Genomic DNA, 16744 nt, shown 5'->3' with positions numbered 1-16744 from the left:
CCTGCCTCTTAAAGAGGTAGATAAGTGATAATGATTTACCACAGTGTGATTTACCACAGGAAGTGCCCACTAAGTACAGTCCTATAAATAATTAATCAGTGATAAATTAATAAATAGAAACCATATATTTATAAATATGCTACACTAAATAAAAGCAATAAATAAATAAGCTATTCTGAGGGCCTCCCTGAAGCCATCCACTGATCCCAGCTCTGCCCAGGAAGGTAGTTTTTCTTAAACGTAGTACATTGCAAGCTTTGAGTACACGGTTTTTCCTGCATTCCTCAGGCCAACTCCACCTCAGAGACTTTGCACTCGCTGTTCCATCATCTGGAACAGCTGAGACTTAACCCCCCTATGCCACCAGGGAGACCCTAAATTCAGGACTTTGTTTTTAATTAACAGAAGTGCAGTTCACATTTTGCCCTCAGGTGTCAGAACTTACCACCTTTGTCTTTGGTCAAAGGCTGAGATAAAATTCAGTGGGGAGAGAAAGTCTGCGGATCCCACTTTGGGGTCAGTGTGATGGTGGATGTGGAGGGCCCCTGGAACAAATGCAGCGAGAAGCCAACTAGCTGGTGGAGCCTGGGCAGAGAGAAAGGGGAAACAGTATGAGCAACAAGGGGCCTTCGCAGCAGGGGACAGGGACAACCAAGAATGATGTTTGCCGGTCACAGAAAGCACTGAACATGCTTCCACAGGCCCCGTCTCACATTGTTACGCGTTGGAGTGACCCCCAAGAGTCTGGGTGCCTCCAGAGAAAAGAATAGAACATTTCTCATCTTGCTGCTCTAGAGACACACCCACATTTGCAGAGGACTTGAGACAGGTAGAGGGGCTGGGCCACCTGGCTGTAGGCAGAGGCAAGGGTGTGGGCTCTGGGCCGGGTTGCTGGTGACCTTGGCCTGTCTGCCCGAATGTGAGTGGAAGGTGGGGAGAGGACCTACCGCACAGCACGCAGATAACTGGAGGGCCATGAGCTTGAATCTGCAGTGCACCTGTCGTCCATTGGCACTTCCTGCAGGCCTGCCTTTCCCCTTGGAATCCACTTTGAACTTGCAGATTCTCCCTTCCCCTCCAAATGTTCTCTCTCAACTCCTGATCCCACTTTCCTACTGGCCAAGATGAATTTCTTCTTTTTTTTGGTTCAGTCTTTTGAAAACATCTATGAGGTTTTTTTTTTTAATACAAATGTTTTCATGAACCTCTTTCCTTCTGACATTCCTTGGGAAGAGCCAAAAGACCACACACAGTTGATACATGTCCGAGTGGAATCTCAAGTCCAGATCTGACTGGCTCAAGTTCAGGAACTTTGGCATCACACTGGCTCCTTGGGTGTGAGAAACTGAATGTCTTGCCCAAGGCCCCACAAAGTTTTATGGCAGAGCAGAGACCAGCCTGGCTCTAAACCTGGTCTTTCTCCTTTAGCCACACTCCCCAGCCCCAAGGGGAAGTTTCTGTTGCCCTTTAGAACCATCACTGGGGAGTTGGGGGTGGGGTGGTGCAAGGGTGTAAGACTCAGCACTATGAAGCTCTCCACAGAGCCCAGGCCAGGGAGCTGACCCACATGGAGCAGCAGACCTCTCGCCTGCTGTCTTGCCCGCTGCTCCCCTCAGCAGTGTATTTCAGTAGAATCGCCTCTTCTGCTCCCCACTCTGTCTTCTCACCCACACACAGCCCCTCACCTCTGGCCTACATCTCAGTCAGTTCTTGTATGCATAAGTAAATAAAACACATCTTTAAAAAAAGAAGAACCGCTGGCTTTTCTCATCTGGCCAGTAAGTAATGAAGCATTTCTCTATTTCATTATCAGCTCTCCTATAGGAATTCTGTGAGGTCATCCAGTATTTGTGGCTAAAGAAGCAGAGAGGGAAAGCAGCATTAAGCATTATGAAAAGATGTTAAGAATAACAACCAAAATCTCAATACCTGCAGTGATGACCATTGTAAATAATTCTTGTCAGTCCCTTCAGCTTTCTCTTTGCCCACACACACACACTCACACACACACACTCATACTCACTCACACACGCTTCCTTTTCAACTAAGTGTGATCACACAGCATACCTATAGTAGACGCTGTTGGTTGTCAGCTCAACAGACATCCTTCTTCCTGTTCACAGAAATTCAGTTTTATTTGTAGGTGGTGATGGAGTTGCCTTGGTCTCCGGGAAGCTTCAGCCTGTCCCGGGAGCTGAATCCCGACTGCTCTGGCCACGTATGCTAACCCTTCCCGCTTCCAGAGTGCTTGGCTGCACTGTCAGCTTCGTTGCCATTTCCCACCGGGGGCTTTTAAAATTCAGATGAAATTGAAAATTTACTTTCTCAAGTGCACTAGCCACATTTCAAGTGTTCAAAAGCCACACATGCCTCACAGAACTGGACAGCACAAAATCGGACACTTCTGTCCCTCCACACCGTTGTGCTGGGCAGTGCTCGAATTGTGCCTGTGGCCTACTGCTGGCAGCAAAAGGGAATGGTAGGTGTGAACCTGATATCCCTCTGGGGATATGGCCATCATCTCCTTTCTTTCACCTCCTACTGTTCCTACTCTGGAAGCGGGGAGGGTTAGCATGCATGGCCAGAGCAGTTGGGATTCAGCTACCGGGACAGGCTGAAGCTTCCCGGAGATCAAGGCAACTCCATCACCACCTACAAATAAAACTGTTCTCCTTTGTTTCAAAATGATGACCAAGTGTAGCTTAGAGACAGTGAGACCTGAGACGACCAGGATCCTGTAGTTCTTTACTTCACACCTCAGTACAATTCCCATGAGCCTGGTCCAGGCATTCCTACTCCTCTTGCAAGAATTCTATGGCCACATCCCCAAAGCCAGTAGTCCCCAGACTTTTGATAGCTTTGCTCTCATATAGACACAGCCTGTAAAGTTGAAGTGGAGAACATTCAGTTTCTTCTCCCTATTCGGTTGGTAGGCTTCTTTGATAGTCACAAAAGTTAGTACAAATGCCATTTCAAAAAATACTTAGTGATTTTTAAAAAATGTAAACATGTTTTTTTAATAAGATTTGTTTATTTATTTATTTATTTATTTATTTATTTATGCACACAGAACTGGGGTACAGGCCAGACATGCAGGGGCGGTGAGAGGCTTCACCAAAGACAGAGTGGGGAGCAGAACAGGCAGAATGACGAAGTGCACTGCTGAGGGGAGCAGTGGGTGGATCGGGAGAGGTCTGCCGCACCATGTGGGTCACTTCCAGGGCAGGGATCGAATTCATGCGGAAGTGGCCTTAGCTTCTCAATGTTGTCCTTTGACCCCCTGAGCCACCAGGGAGGGCCCACAAATGCTATTTTTAAGGTAGGTCCAGACAACTTTTCTCAATGGCACACCAGATTACAACAGATGGCTTCTTGATGGCGACCATAGAGCTTAAAAATTTTCCTAGTTGGGCCCTCGCTGGTGGTGCACCAGGTTGAAACGCAGTGCTATGAAGCTGTCCTCAGCCACTGCAGCACCAGCTCTTTCCCAGCCAGGGTGTGTGGCCCACATGACACAGCAGGCTTCTGTCTTTCCTACTGCTCCCCTCAGCAGTGTATTTGACTCAATCCGCCTGTTCTGCTCCCCGCTCTGTCTCTGGTGAATCCTCTTACCCCCTGCACTTCTGGCCTGTATCCAGTTCTTACATGCATAAATGTATAAATTTTTTTAAAAAATTGTCCTAGTGGACAATTCCCCCTCTTGAAATGCTCTTCAAAAACATCACGTTTGGTAGCAATGTTCTCTCTTACTGGTATCTTGTTTATCTATCTATTACCATAATATTGGATGAGCATACTTGTATCTGAGCCTTTAGAAGCATCTCTCATTATTTTCTCAGAATTGGTTCTTAGAAGTGGGATGGGCTTACTGTTTGTGCCAACTTTATCCTGTCAGCAGTGGGGTGAGTGCTTTTCTTTCCATCCCTGCCAATACTGAGGATTAAGCTTAAAAAAAAAAAAAAACCCTCCTAATTTGAAAAGTGAATGATAATAATAGATATTTTTAAATACATGCATGTAGCACATTATTAGTAATATGCCAGCTACTGGGCTGGGCACAGAGGAGACAGACAAAAAGCCCAGACCTGGAATTAGGATTCTAGTCTTCATTCTGTCACTGGTATTCCATGACCCCCAGCTCTGAGATTATAGTCACTTTTCCCCCTATATTTTTTACCATTTATAGTGCTTTACAGTTTGGAAAGACACTTCCCACCATTGCCTGGGTTAATTCTCATAGCAACCCTGCAGGAGACAGGGAAATGACGTCCAGAAAAGTGAACGCCATGACCAAGGTCATACAGCCAGTGAAGTGCCTGAGGAGGAAGCACTTAGCAGCCACCTCCTGTCTGATTTTCTTGAGAAAACAGCAACGATGTGAATTTAGGAGACATTAGCTTGATTCGAAGTCCTTCAGGTGCCATCGTCTTATGCACACAGAAGGGGCACTTAGCCAGTGAGAGCCAAGAGCATCTCAGGTGGCTGGCCTCAATCCAAGCTCAGCATCTTGTTTCTTCCTGAAAGAGGCCCTGGGATGCCACCTCCTTGCATTCTAATAAATCATTCTCTGTGCAACCTTTTTACCCAACCCCCTTTCACCCTTCTTCCCCATTGATACTACATTTCCAAGATCAACTCTCTTAACTAGTAGGCCTCCTTACACTTGCAATCATTGTTTGCCTGAAAGACACCATAACCCTTGCCCTATAAAGGTAGAAAATAGATCTACCATTTATAAAGCACCTATTAGGTTCCTTGTACTGTTCCACACAGTATCTCAGTTAATTGCCACAACAAAGCTAAGCTGTAGTGTTAACAGCCTCATTTTATAGATGAGGAAACTGGGTCCCAGAGCTTTAACATGCCTCAGCTCTCTGGTAAGGAGTGCAGCTTGGCTTCAAAACTGAGACCATCTGGACCCCCCAGTCCATGCTTGTCACTTTTCATAGTCCAGATATGTGCTGTCCAGTGTGATAACCACAAGCTATTGTGACCATTTAAACTTACATTCTTTCAAATTGAATAAATACAATTCAGTTTCTCCATCACACTCATCACATTTCAAGTGCTCAAAAGCCACATGTGGCCAGTGACCAGTATATTGGACACTGCAAATACAGAACATTTCCATCATGGTGGAAAGATTTATTGGATAGGGCTGGTTTAGAATGTCATGGCAGAATGAAAATTTGGTGATTTTATCCTTGCCTGGGGAGCCAGGCCATCTGGCTCTTATTAGCTCTGTGAGAAGTCCGTTGCAAGTTATTTTGCCTGGGTAAGATCTTAATAAAACCATTGTGGGTTTCTGGACTGTGGTCTACCTTTCTCCTAGGTTTATTTAAGTCCCACCTATCGTAGGTGCCTGAGCATCTCTTTCTTCACATCCTTCCTGTCCCCAGGCTTCCAGGTATCCAGTGCCCTTCTCTGTCCTAGGGAACTGGGGATACCTTGGGCCATTACAATGAGAAGTCATCACAGGATAAGTCAGAGAGAGACTGAGCAAAATTTTATGACACAGTGAGATTTATCCTGGCTGGATAGTCACTGGGTGACTTGCTTGCTGCTGGGGTAAGGTGTGGTCATTGAGTGACACCAAGAAGTGCAACTTCTTGGCAAAGAAGATGTCTGTTTTTAATGAGAATTTTTTTTTTCCTGATCTAGTTACAGATCTCCTTTCCTGTGTTTGGGAAGTTCTCATTTTGTAAATGAAGATGATATCTATCTACCTCTCACTATAAAAGCCAAAAGGGTCAGATATTTTGCCTTAACAACTTCCACTGAAGGTTGCTGAGCATGAGATCAGCATTTGACCAATGAGAGCTTGAGTTACAAAGAAGCTGGGACTGTGGGAGCCATACAGGGGAGGGGAGGGTAGCTCAGTGTCACTAGGAGACAGGACCAAGTCCGATGTCTGTAGTGAAAGTTGTTCACTGGCCTCGCCAGACAGGCCCAGCATGACCTGGCCTCCTGTATTCCTGGCTACTTCTATGCTTCCTGGTAATTTTTTTTAACTTCTCATAGCCCTTTAAGTAAATTCTGTGACTTCTACCATCAGGCAGAGATAGTTTCTATTGCTTATGCTGAAGAGACAGAGTGATGCTCACTGGAATTAGACCGGGTCATTTCTAGGTTAAAGTTTTCTCGGGGGGAAGCTGGAGGTAAGGGGGTCCCAGCTGTGAGTCATGTGATCTCTCATATCATGACAGCTTGTCCCAGCCTCCCTGATCTCTCCCCGCCTTTACATTCTCACCTTTTCTCCTTTCCCCCAAACTTAGCAAATCTTTGAAATTGGGAGGATGGGAGTTCTGCTCTGACTTGTCATGGCATCCTCCATTCCCTAAATCCCTTCTCCAGGACAGAGGGACTCAAAATCCTTGTTCTAGTTTTCTCTGAAACAACAGAGAATAAATGCTTCGCCTTTTAGATCGGAGTGTGTAAAGGAAATAAAAACATAGTGGTAAGATATTAAAAAACAATTGTGCCCCCGTGCTTAGGGTGACTTCTCATCTCAGTTTGCTCAGAGTTAATGGGACCATGCTACCGCTGGTCCCATTTCTCTGCACAGCTTTATAGAACTTGTTGTGGACAGAATTAAGACCAGAACTTCATCAACAGTGCCTTGATCAAAGTATTTGCTTTATTATGAGTGAGAAGAGAAATCTTTTCATATGTTTAAAAGTCATGTTTCCTTTTTCCTCCCTCTGAACTACCTGTTCATACCCTTTTATCAGCCTTCTTTTTAAATAAAAATTATAAGGCAATAAAGACATCCAGGTAAGCATAGTGGATTGATGACGTGTTTATTTTTTTTCCTTCTAGCCTCACTTATATTACAATAAGGAATAAAAAATGTATCAGCCCACCATGTTAATAGGACAGACGGGAAACATTAATGGCCCCGAGATTTCAGCAGGCTCCTGGCAGATGGAGACAGTAGAGACTTTAGGTTCTGACCTAAAGTCAACAGAGGAGACTACTGGTGACTGAAAGCTGAGTCTAGCATCCTTCCATGGAGGAGGTGGGTGTGAAGAGGGTAGAACAAAGAAGTCAAGAAAAGAAATTGGTACAAATTCTGACCAAAAAAATTCCAGAAAGAGAGAAGAGAGGGTGATAAAGAGGAGAAAATGACCAGAAGGAAAGCATGTAAATCTCCTAATTGAAAGAACATCACTGAGAAAAATACTCACTGAGGAGAATCATTATCAAATATAACAGTGGACAAAGAACGGTCTAAGGGTGTCTAACGATTTTTTTCTAAAAAAAAGAACAAGTCTTGACAAAACATCAGGTTTCAGAAAAACATGAGATATCTTAAAATTGTTATTAAAAGACAATGGTGCAATGCAAAATAAGTTCCAACGTTGATTTTTACATTCTGCTGAACTATGAAGGGTAAGAACTATGAACAGTAAGAAGGGTACAAATATACAAGGACTAAATATATTTGCCTCCATGCATCCTGTCTTGGGAATCTACTGAAAGGAGTGCTATACAGGGCTGGGGAAGTAAATACATAAACTGGAGGACACCAGGTCCAGAGAACAGGGTGTGCAACTCAGGAGGACGTAGGTGAGTCCACCTGCGACGGCTGTGTGATAAGCCTGGAAAGCACCAGTCCAGAATAGAGCCGAGGTCTTCAGGAGAAAAAGCCAGACTCAGGCACTCTTCATTGGGTTTAAGCACCTGGAGAAATCACTATTCAGTATTTGCCTGATTCGACGAACATAAAGAAACCAAAATTAGCTGCAGAGAAGAATACCATAAATGGAGGGAAATGGAAACAATGATTAACCTCAGAAAATACTGAGAGGTGGGAAAGAAATGAAATATGACATAGTGAAACATAAATATGTATTACTCGATTCACTAGAAAATAATATTTGTATTCACTTATAGGCTATGGTGACTTGATGGGGTGGGAAGGTGAAGGAGAGCAGAGACAAGAATGATTCCTAAGTTTTTGGCTAGACCAGGTGGATCCTACATGGAAGCTATGTTAGTTTGGGATGCAAGTCAGGTAATGGAGTAGCGCTTTAGGAGACGCCAAAGGGCAGCTGAAAGGGCACGGGGAGATTGAGTCAGTGCGCTCCATTTTACAGATGGGGAAACTGAGGCAGAAGATGCTAGCGGGTACAGTCAGGTTAAGTTTCGCCTGAGAACCGGTAGGGTGAAAGGAAGGAGGTGTGTCGGACACTAACTAACCGCCACTAACAGGTCCGGCCCCGCCCTACCCCGCAGGCGTATCACTGTCCGCGGTATGGTCCCAATAAAGTTATTGAAATTGACAATGGTTGCTAAGGAAGTGGGCCGCAGAGCCGGGTTGCTAAGGAAGTGAGCGACCGCAGTCTCTCCCCATCCGGGGCAGCGGGGAATGGCTGAGCCCGGGATTCGCCGCCGCCCCCACCGCCGCCGCTGCTGCCGCTTGCTTTTGGCTCCCGCCGCAGGTGAGTCGGGGAGGGGCTCCGGCGCCCGCGAGGCAGGGCGGATCCTTCCCGCGGCCGGGGATCTTCCTGGAGGCCTGCGCGGGCTCAGCCGCTACCTTTGCTGCTCTGGGAGCTGGAGCAGGGGCTGGAGCATCCTTTGCCCTGTCTCCCGGGCATCCTCCGGGAGGCTGGGCGGCCTCTCCCATCCCTTTCTCCGCCCCCACCCCCTCCTCCTGGGCAGGGGTGCGGCCGAACCACAGATCTGACCGCGAGAGGTCTGGGTCCATCTGTGGGATCTGGACCCTGGTTGGGGGTCCAGTTCTGGAGGAAGGCGGGGAAACTAAGCCTGGGTCCCCACCTCAACGCTGCCCCTGGCTCGCTGGGTGACCTTGGGCAAGTCTCTTTCCCACTGTGGCATCAGTTGACCTCCTTATCCTAGGCGACCTAACACTTGCAGCTCAGAGCAGTTAAAACGATGAGAGCTGTATATTGAAAATGCCCTAAACCGGGAGGAGAATTCTTGGGGGCACCTTAGCATAAGGGGTCAAGAGACAAATTTGAAGTCAAAAGTGTCTGAATTTGAAACGCATCTCCATTTAGTAACTGTGGTGTTGGCAAGTGATTCTCAGTCTTCTTTATCTGTACAAAGGATTCATGAAGCACTTTGACATATCCTATGACAAATAGGGTCTGTCAAATAGTTTGGCACATGGTAAGTGCTCAACAAAGTGTGGTATGTTTGTGATAGTCTCCTAGGAGGTGACTGAGACAGGTGGGATTTTGGTGTATGGAGCCCCAAGTATTCTTCCCACTGTTGACATTCCTGAATTCCTGGTTTTACTTCTCCATTCTGCTCAGAGCAAGGGAGGTAGTGTAGACTTCTGCAAGAGGCCCTGGTGAGGGAAACCCTGGGGCAAAGTCTTTGGAGATGACTGAGGTTATGGTCTTATTTTCTATTAATATTTAGGCCTGTTGACTCTTCCAGAAGAAAAAGGGTATTTTTATGTTTTTGGGGAGATGCTTAAAGTGTAATAGCTATTTACAAGCATGTGATTAAGAAGCACTTTTTGAGTACATTATCTCGCTTAATCTTAACATAGACTGTGCCATAGGTAGGTGGTGAAGTTATCCTCATTTCGCAGATGAGGATACTGAGGCTCAGAAAAGTGCCTTGTTTAAGAATCTCATACAGGGCCCTCCCTGGTGGTACAGCGGGTTAAAGCACAACATTGAGAAGCTAAAGCCACTTCAGCATGAGTTTGATCTCCGCCTGGGAGGTGATGATCCACGTGGTGCAGCAGACCTCTCCTGACCTGCCCACTGCTCCCCTCAGCAGTGTACTTCAGTTGGCCTGTTCTGCTCCCCACTCTGTCTCTGGTGAATCCTCTCACTGCCCCTGGACCTCTGGCCTGTACCCCAGTTATGTGTGCATAAATAAATAAATATTTTAAGAAAGAAAAAAAAAATCTTATACCTGTTAAGTGGATCTGAACACCTTTCTAGGTAAATCTCTTATTTTCTCCCCCATACTCTGCTGTCTCTGATTTCTCTACAGTAGCTGTTAGAAAGCCCCAAGGGTATTCTTTTATTACTTGTAACTGCTGTGGCTAGAGACTTTTCTTCTAAAACTCTCTGGAAGTCTTCCAGTGTCAAGGAAACTAGATCTTACATAAAGCTTCATTTAAATAGATAGCGTCCAAAGTGAGGACCTCAGCAGCCATCTGGGAAATGTAGAAGGGGGTTTCTCTGTCCCTCAGTTCCCTCTGTAAATGAGAGTAGGTGAGGTGCTATCTGAAGGCCCTTTCGTGCCGTTGTGCAGCTCCAGTTGCAAGCTAGTGGTTTAGTCAGGCTGCCTGGGTTCAAACCTGAGCTCTGCCAGTTCCAAGCTGCATGCCATCAAGCAATTTCCTTCACCTCTTTGCGCTGCAGTTCCCTCATCTATAAATGGGGATAATAAGAGTAGTCATCATTTATAACTGTTGTGAGCATTTAGTAGAGCCTAATACAAATAAAATGGCTGACATGTTTGATTAAATGCTGGCTTTTGTGTTTGGGTTTACCTTTATATTGTACTTGCAGCTGATGAATAAAGTGTGTCTGATAATACCAGATCTTCAACTTGACAAGATCATTGAATGCATCAAACAGTAGCTGTCATAGTATTATGTAGATGTCAGTATTATTACAGTTGCTCCCAATAACCTGCAATCCCATACCAGATGGACGACAAAGAACGATGAAAACTGATGCTGGAAGGCCAGGTTTGGGGGTTCCACTCTCCATTTAGTAAATGATTCCTAAATTCCTTTATGCTGAGCATTGTGGAGGATATGGAGCTCAGTCTATCTCTGTAGCCTTTCAAGAACTCAGAGCTTCATTTATGTATTACTGGCATTTGAAATATTTTGACTTCTTTATGTGAATTCATATCTTGTTTTTGTCCCTCTGCAACAACACTAATTCCAATTTCTTTTGTGTCCCTGTGCTTCTTTTGGGTGATGGGGCTAGAAGCTTAGATTTGCTGCTTAAGCCCTTTATCGGTCCCTGAGCAAAAGCCTTTTGCTGGTTAATAGTGCCTTGCTCTATTTATGTTGCTTAGTGGCTTACAAAGATGTTTAAACATGCTTCCACTCACTTGGTATTATCAGTAACCCTCTAAGGAAGCTAGAGGGCAGATTAAGATCCCTGTTTTACAGTCAAGGTACCTGAGGTAAGAGAAGACAAATTAGTAGTAGGCAGCCCATTTTACATAGGAATCCAGATATTCACCCCAAGTTCAGTGTCCTTGCTACTTTGCCACCTCAGTTTTAGTCACTAAGCATTTGCTGAGCATCTGGTAAGTGACAGACCTGGTTGGTCTAACCTGGGATTGTGATGGTTGAGAGGTAGATGATGTCCTTGCTCTCATGCAGTTTACATTCTAGTGGCAGCAACAGAAAAAGAAGCCAGTAAATGAACAAAGTAGTTTGGTAGGAGTAAGTACGTGAAAGCAATATAATGTAATATTGCAGAGAGTAACTTCTTGAAGGGATTGGGGCACTGCTACTTTAACCTGGTGGTTGGAGAACCCCTCCCTAAGGTGATAGATGACATTTTTCCTGAGATTTATTGCCAGGACCGACCAATCATTTGAAATGTGGCAGAAAGAACAGTAAGGGTAGATGCTCTGAGGTGATGGTTTCTGGGAGCCAAAAGAAGGCTCAGAGTGGCTGGAACAGGTAAGTCAGGGAGGTGGGAGTAGGGGAGAATAGAGAGGTGGGCTGATGTGGGACGTATGGGGGTCTGAGGCCTTAGATCATATAGGGCTTTGTTGGCTAGAGTAAGAGATTTTGTTCTTGGGCCTTCCCTGGTGATACAGCTGGTTAAAGCACAGCACTGAGAAGCTAAAGCCATTACCACATGAGTTCGATTCCTGCCTGCCCCGGAGGTGACCACATGGCGTGGCAGACCTCTCCTGACCTGCCCGCTGCTCCCCTCAGCAGTGTACTTCATCGATCTGCCTGTTCTGCTCCTCACTCTGTCTCTAGTGAAGCCTCTCGCTGCCCTGAGCCTCTGGCCTGTACCCCAGTTCTGTATGCACAGATAAATAAATCTTTAAAAAAGAGAGAGATTTTGTTCTCACTGCAATGGGAGGCCATTGAAGATTTTAGGAAGGAAAGTGACATCTATTTTTTGTTTTTTAAAAAATTACCTTGGCCTCTATGTGGTGGATGATTTTTAGGAAGTATAAGAGTGGCAGCAAGGAGTAAGTAGGAGGCTTAGGTGAGAGATGATGGTGGCTCTCTAGGGTGCTGGCATTAGAGATGTTAAAGGGATTCAATTGAAGATGTCTTTTGAAGGTGGAACCAACAGGATGGTGGGTGGCAGGGTACAGAACCAAAGAAGTCAAGAATGACTCCTGTCATTGCCTGAGCAATTAGGTTGACATTGGTGGTGCCATCTGCCTTTCAGTGATGCCAGAAATTTTTGGTAAGGTGCCCTGTGAGGAAGAATTAACTGTGGTTCACTTTGAGTCCCTTCGAGAAGTGTCACAAGATACAAGCATTATACCTTATATCTTCCGGGGAGAGGAAATCCCAGATTCTGCTGCAGGAAGACAGCCAAATCCATCTAATTGAAGCCTTCACCTTGGCCATCCAGAGCCCCGGTTTCCTCGTCATCTGGGTCTTTGCCAGCTCATGGAGCGGAGGAATGGGCTTTGCCAGGGCAGTGCCCATCTGTCTCATGCTGTTGGCACTGCTGTCCCAACTTGAGATCTTGGCTGATGAAGATCGAAAGGAGCCTGGCCAACTCCAGAGGAAGAATGGAGTCACTAGTGAAGGTTATGTTCAGTGCCTCGCTGCCGAGCCCTCCCTGCCAAAGTGCTTCTCTCCTTGGCCATCAAGTGACATTTCTAAAGTTTCAGCACTTTTGATTTGGGAATCCCTTGAAAAACTTTTTGAGTTCTGCCAGAATTCCTAGAGGATTGTTGAATGTGGAGTATCTCTTCTAAGCATAGGAGTTCAAGCCTTCTCTTCATCCATGCAAATAATTACACTTGTAAATTTAGGCTTTCCACTGTTGTAAATTGAACACTGTGAACAGAAAGACTCAATCCTACAGCTACCACTTGTGTTGCTTTGTTTGCAGTTTGGTGTGCTCCTTCCTGTGCACATCATTGCCCAAGGCCCAGTTAGTAGAAAACACATAGAATATGTGTTCTCCCTAGTTTACAGTTGAAACAGCGAGATGTTGAAAAGTCATTTATTTTGTCAATAACATGAAGCACCTGCTAGGTGCTAGGTTAGGTAGATCCTTGTTGCTCAAAGTGTTCGGCATGACAGAAGCAACGTGTTCCCTGAGAGCTTGTTAGAAACGCAGAATGTAAGCCTAGATTTAATCTAGGCTTGTACCAGTCTGCAGTTTGCCAAGATCCCCAGGTGTTTCCTGTACACATTAAAAAGCATGGGATGTGCTCATTTAGTATTAAGTAGCAAAACTGGGAATTGCCAGTTTTAATGATAGTAATAATCAGCATATGTTGAGCCAAGTGTTGTTCTAAGCACTTCACAAGTGTTGCCTCATTTGGTCCTTGTAGCGCTCCGTGTAACGTGGGTACTGTTAATAATCCCACTTGCCAGAAAAGCAAAGTAGAGGCCCTAAAAGTCAGATACCTTTACATCTGTTGCCTCCAAGCCAGTTGCCCCTCCACCACTTCCATTGCTCCATCACTCATGTGTGAGTTCACCAGTTGACAGCCCTGGTATCAAAGGCCTTTCTCTTCTATACTTGGGTAACTGATTTTAAATGCTGATGACAAAAGATGTCTCCAGAACATGGGTGAGCTATTTTTTTGTGACTGAGTGTCAGTTACTTGACTGATGGGTAACAGACTTCTTAGGGGTTTAACTCAGGGTGGAAACTGCTGAAGCAGATAGGAACTGGGAACTTGTATTCTGAGTCATTCAGCCCTACATGGTTTTTGATACAGATGAAACTGTACTGAGTGATGGGGGGTGGGGTGCTGTAGTCTCGCATTACCTGCTGACGAATTGCAAGTGATTCAATTTAGTAGTGCCTTAGTTCTCCCTCTCTGCCCTATGGGCTCATTATTTTCCTTTCTGCATTTTTTTTTAAAGATTTATTTATTTGTACATACAGAACTGGGGTACAGGCCAGAGGCTCAGGGGCGGCGAGAGGCTTCACCAGAGACAGAGTGGGGAACAGAACAGGCAGATCGACGAAGTACACTGCTGAGGAGGGGAGCAGCGGGCGGGTCAGGAGAGGTCTGCCATGCCATGTGGTCACCTCCAGGGCAGGCGGGGATCGAACTCATGTGGAAGCGGCATTAGCTTCTCAGTGCTGTGCTTTAACCCACTGCGCCACCAGGGAGGGCCCCTTTCTGCATCTTTATAGCTTCCCAGAGTTTGAGAAAGGTTGGTAAAGGCTTAGGCTTTCAAAGAAAAGTCTGGTATGAAAAGGCAGCGTGATCATGGAGGTATGAATTCTAAAGGCAGTTCTGCCACTGTGCCTTTATGGCCTTAGTCTCTGCAAAGTAAGGATCTGGGACATTCTCCCAAGGGCCTAACAGTTCTCTGTGAAAGACTGCGCAAGCTATGAATTCAGTGATATCTTCTTTCTTGGTGACTTCATGTTGGGCTTTCTGCTCTGCCTTCCTGGGTGGGGCTTTTTTTTAGAGCATATTTCTTGGCAGTGGAAGATCATTACAATCAGCTCATTTTATCAGCATTACACTTCTGCACTGCAGCTTGGGATGCTCATGTTAAGGCTTAGTTAATCATGGTGACAGTGTGCCGCCTCACTTTGTCACACTGATTGCAGATATTGAGCTCTGCATACAGACAGCTCTATCTTTAGCATATTGATTTATTTAAGTCATGGTTTGCATTAGACAGCATCAGTGATAATTGTGATGGGTGTGGTTTTATTTTTAAAGTTTTTGGCAAGATATTTGCAGCACTGGCATTTTGTCATATTTGAACATAGTATATAAATGGAAGTGGGTCCAAATGAAATAGAAATTGAAATCGATTACTGGGGGTTGAAAGCTAACACACTGTTACTCTGAGGTCTTTCATATCACCTTCAGCCATGACTTCAGGAGGGATATGCTCTTGGGCTTTGGGCTGTGACATAAACAGAAACTAAAAGCTTATAACATAATCTCTTAACAGCTCAGTGGATTGCAGTATTATTACTTTATAACACATTTCAGTTAACTAAGCAAAAAAAATCTAGCTGGTAATCATAAAAGATTCCACCCAAAGTAAGATAAAAACCTCAGCTCAAGTTACTCAAGATAACCACAAAAAGATTGTTCTTGGTGGAAATAGTTACTGGTTTTGCAAGATTTGCAGTAACGAGTCAGATTCTAGCTAAGAAACGTATAAAGGTTTTCCTTTCTTATTTCTTCAATTATAAGCATTTAGAAATTACTTATTTATGCAGACAAGAACTGGGGTACAGGCCAGAGATACAGGGGTGAGAGTATTCACTTGAGGTACACTGAGGAGAACAGACAGATCTGCTTAAGTACACTGCTGAGGGGAGCAGCATGTGGGTCAGGAGGGGTCTGCCGCGCCATGTGGGTCAGCTGCCTGCCCGGGGATCAAACTCAGGCAGTAGAGGAGCCACTGAGACTTAACCCTGAGGCTGCCAGGGAGACCCACCATATTGTACCCGTTAGTAGTTTCTCTCAGCTTTCTTTGCCTCTTCTCCTTAGCCTATTTTTCTTTCTGCTATTGAATTCCCTATGCCCGGAACATAGGCTGTTGGTATTTCAACCCTTCATTTTCAGAGCAGGCTGTTTGTTGGTGCCCTTAGCCAGAAATGTTTCATGTACATTTTCAATTTTGTGTACTGTGCGAGCTGGGAGAGCAAGCATCTCTTTATAGAATTGGATAGTGAACCATAACAGTTCTGGTGGACTTTTAGAGAGGGATTTTAAAAAATATTTAATTCACCATAATACTGAAATCAGTCTTACAAGATTTATAGGGAAATTCTGCTCTACTGCTTTGGAAACTGCTTGCTATAGAGGGAGCTTGTGTAAGCAGAGCTTCTCCAGCATTAATGTGCACGGGGTTGGGGATGGTAACAAGTGGACTCAGACTCAAATGATCTGGGTGGGGTTAGATTCTACAGACTAAACCTAGCAAGACAGGCCATTTTAGGAGGCACTCAAGCACAACCTAACTTATGCTGACTGATACGTGAGAATTATTTCCCTTTAAACTCTCTCCATTTTTCTGTCTAGAAAAATACCCTCCCTGGTGTCACAAGGGGCTAAAGCACAGCACTATGATGTTATCTGCAGCCATTGCAGCCCGAGTTCGATCCCCAGCCAGGGAGGTGACCCACATGGCACAGCAGACCTCTCCTGTCTCGCCCGCTGCTCCCCTCAGCAGTGTATTGCAGTAAAATTGCCTGTTCTGTTCCTCATTCTATCTCTGGTGAATCCTCTCCCCACCCCACCTCTGGCCTGTACCCCAGTTCTTGTATGCATAAATAAGTAAATCTTTAAGTAAGAAAAACAAAACTACTTGTTTGGTTCTGCTTAACAGTTGCTAATATGGCTTTCTTAACTTCAAGAGATCAGGCCTCAGGTGAGCTGTCATATCTAGCCACAATTTAGTGTCAGTGTTTCATGTCCTTATATTTATTTTCACAGTTACTTTCTAGTTGCAATAAGTGCTGCTGAATTTGGAGATATGGTTGTGATATAAAGTTTCTTTTAAAAATAAATTAGTTACGGCCCTCCCTGGTGGCGCAGCGGGTTAAGGCACAGCACTGAGAATCTGAAGCCACTTCCGTATGAGTTC

At 45.1% G+C, this 16744-nt stretch overlaps 1 protein-coding gene across 1 annotated transcript in view; it reads left to right on the top strand.

Annotated features, from left to right (window-relative positions):
• Positions 1 to 8346: 8346 nt before the first annotated feature.
• Positions 8347 to 16744, top strand: part of KIF3B (kinesin family member 3B) — a 36052-nt gene continuing 27654 nt past the window's right edge. Inside the window, exon 1 of the mRNA XM_004687293.2 lies at positions 8347 to 8444. The gene's annotated coding sequence lies outside the window, so the exon portion shown is untranslated. The remainder of the gene's footprint in view (positions 8445 to 16744) is intronic.

This window comes from Condylura cristata, unplaced genomic scaffold (genome assembly GCF_000260355.1).
Source record: "Condylura cristata isolate star-nosed mole 26May11 unplaced genomic scaffold, ConCri1.0 scaffold00022, whole genome shotgun sequence".
NCBI classification, from domain to species: Eukaryota; Metazoa; Chordata; class Mammalia; order Eulipotyphla; family Talpidae; genus Condylura; species Condylura cristata.
This window is presented reverse-complemented; position numbering and strand designations above follow the sequence as displayed.